The sequence below is a fragment of the Danio rerio genome, chromosome 5 (assembly GCF_052040795.2).
Source record: "Danio rerio strain M-AB ecotype USA chromosome 5, GRCz13ab, whole genome shotgun sequence".
Taxonomy (NCBI): Eukaryota; Metazoa; Chordata; class Actinopteri; order Cypriniformes; family Danionidae; genus Danio; species Danio rerio.
In genome coordinates this window covers 54,605,663-54,608,840 of record NC_141025.1, presented here as the reverse complement: position 1 = coordinate 54,608,840, position 3,178 = coordinate 54,605,663, and the positions used below count along the sequence as shown (strand labels likewise).

Here is a 3,178-nt window from a genome sequence, read left to right as displayed (position 1 = left end):
AGTTCTTTTAAGGAAATAATGCGTAAACACAATGTTAAAACAATTTTTGTTTTGTATTTTTGTTTGTAGATATTTTTGTTTGTAGTTATATAACTTGCATTTTTAATGGTTCCTTTAGATGTTGTAGATTTCAAGAAACTATGTCATCTATCTCTAGTTAGAAAATGAAATAAATTGTTAGGTTAGGGTTAGGGTCACCAGAATAAAACTTAAAAAAAAGGCACTTGCGAAGTGAGAGAGTGTGCCAGTGTGTGCAAATAACCCCTACACTCAAAAAAATGAATTATGGCTTTAGTTGGTCCAAAGAATGTAACTATATTGAAATTAAACAATTCGCTTATGTTTGTGTATTAAAAATAAAAGTGTTGTGTTGGAAAAAATTAGAAAAAGTTAGTTGTTACATTTAAACAGCTCGCTTAATTAACATGAATGAAAGGGAGTTGTGTTGCTTTTGCAGTACTGCATTTTGGTCAATAGGTGGAGTAATATCTGCACATGCGCAGTTTCAAAACAACACAGGAAGTAAGAAGATTCAAACCACAACGATCACTTTCAGCTAGGCGCCATATTATGGGAATCAAAAGATGAAGATTACAGTACAAATTGAGAACGTGCACAAAGCTTTGCCCAATGTGGACACACAGGTGAGATTTTATTTACTTTTTATGTATTTATATTGAGGCTGTGACAACATTTGAGTCATTAATGTACTCCCTTGTAATACTCTGTTGTGTTTGTGTATAGTATTGTTATGAAATTGCCATGTTCCCTGTTTCTTTATCACATTAATGACAGATAAATTTGTAGTTATTTTTGCATTCCTGTGAGATTTTATACTTTGTATATATTAACTCCCCCAAAATAAAGTTGCAAACAATGGTAGTAAGGAATAGTCATGTTAGAATAGTCTAAGCATTGCACTTATAGCACCCGTGCTGCTGATAATGTGACAATAAAAGTGATTTGATTTTTGATTTGATAGTCTCTATTTTAAATGAGTGTCAAGTTGTTCGTCAAGTTTGAATGCTAGTTTTGATAACTTACATAATATTAATTAAAAGGTGGTGTTGGCACATTGTTATTATTCAAGCCTGTTAACTTAAAAAAAAAAAAAAAAAACTTGACAAGCATATTTGACACTTAAATAGGATGACATCTAGCATGATGACATATTTAATGTAAGCTTATTTGTTTGGTCATCTAACACATTTAAACTTTTAAGTTTAGTAGTTTGCAGTGTTTTATTTTTTTCATTTTTATTATTATAAATATATTATTCTAAATGCTATATATTTATATTATTATATTTTATTATTACAAATATTTGCTCACTCGCATCTATTTTCTCCCTCACAGGTTTACAGCTCAACCTCTAAAGTCCCATAACTGGCTGAGGAGACTGTGGATCATCCAGGTACTATGCCTTTAGATGCCTATACACACATTAAAATGATGTACAGTAAAAATGAATAGTAATTTTAACTACTAATTATTTAGTAAATTCCTATTTGTCATTTCATGTCATTTAGATCATCACCAGTGGAAAAAAGGTGTGAATGCATTCTCAAAGCCCCTAAGTGAGGGAGTACATGGTAAGCTATTTACATTTTATTTTATAATTTTTTTAAAACAGTTTATATTTTCCTCTTAAACCAATTCCTCCTTTCACCTTTGATCTGTTGGTAAATGTTTATTTTTTTTTACCTGACATTTTTAGGATGCTGGGCATGATGAAGCACAAACCTTGATGTGCAACACCACCTTATGAATCTACAGTAGTTACATTAACATTTAGCAGACTCTTTTGAAGAACCTTACAATTGAGGAGACATTCAGCAAATCAACAAGAAGAGGCAATACACCCAAGATGTGCTAATTATACAAAGAATGTTAAGAATTAAGAATGCTTTTACCTGTGTGAAGCAGACTTCATGCCCAATGTTTTTTTGTGTTTGTTTTTTTTTTAGATATAGGGAGTGGTTGTAAGAAAGTGTCTGGTGCAAATGTGCAGAAATGTTGCAAATGTCAGAGATGAATGTGTGTAGCTATTGCATGTTCTGTGATGGTTGGTCTAATTTATGGTGTAGTGCTGATCGTGTTACTTTGCCTGAAAATGTTAATCTTTCTTTGAACAACTGAAGTGTTATCTTCTTTTTCAGTGTAAAGAAGGTACAGCATAGTTTACAAAAGAAGACTTAATTTTTCGAAGTATATTTTTGATAAATCATTTGAAGGCAGAATATTATTTTTGAATGTTTTTTGTAATATATGAAAAGTATTATTTTGAAAAGTGTATTTTATGATGCTTTTGTAAGCATATTTTTGTAAACCATTTATTGTTTTTAATTTACTTCATACTTGTATTACTATTAATTTAATAGTATTAATATTTTAACTTATTGTAATAAGTGAAGATACAGATAAAGACAATATTTAGATTTTGATAATCATTTGATTGCTGGAAAATGTGTTAAACTGTAAAAATGCTATTGAATAAACTCAATGAAACGGAAACTGTTTTTTTTTTATTTGGTTAAACATAACAATATCAATTTTAGAATAATTGAACTTAAATAACTACATTGATTAAAGCTAAACTATAAATGTTACGTTGATTGAACTAAACAACATTACGCTACCTTTATGTAACTAACTTAAGTTCACTAAAATTAATATTCTTTCTTAAAGATAACTTAACTCGGTTACGTGGAACCAGTGGACAAAAAAAAGTTAATTAACGCCAACATATCATTTTTGCTGGACACTGTATGTATACAGGCCACGCAGTGGTGCAGTAGGTAGTGCTGTCGCCTCACAGCAAGAAGCTTGCTGGGTCACTGGTTTGAATCTCGACTCAGTTGGCGTTTCTGTGTGGTGTTTGCATGTTCTCCCTGCGTTCATGTGGGTTTCCTCCGGGAACTCCAATTTCCCCCACAGTCTAAAGACATGTACAGATGAATTAGGCTAAATTGTACGTAGTAAATGAGTGTGTATGTTTTCCAGAGATGGGTTGTGGCTGGAAGGGCATCCACTGCATAAAAACCTGCTGGATTAGTTGGCGGTTCATTCCGCTGTGGCGGCCCCGGATTAATAAAGGGACCAAGACGACAAGAACAGGAATGAATGTATGTGTACAGTCTTCATGAAAATGGGAAAGGCTTCATTTTGTTCTAATATT

The 3,178-nt window shown here is 31.8% G+C and overlaps 1 long non-coding RNA gene across 1 annotated transcript; it reads left to right on the top strand.

The window, feature by feature from the left end:
- Positions 1-562: 562 nt before the first annotated feature.
- On the top strand, positions 563-2,511 carry LOC147844375 (uncharacterized). Its single transcript, XR_015490678.1, has 4 exons — positions 563-644; positions 1,357-1,414; positions 1,530-1,592; positions 1,718-2,511. It is a non-coding gene; the product is annotated as an uncharacterized LOC147844375 (long non-coding RNA).
- Positions 2,512-3,178: the final 667 nt, after the last annotated feature.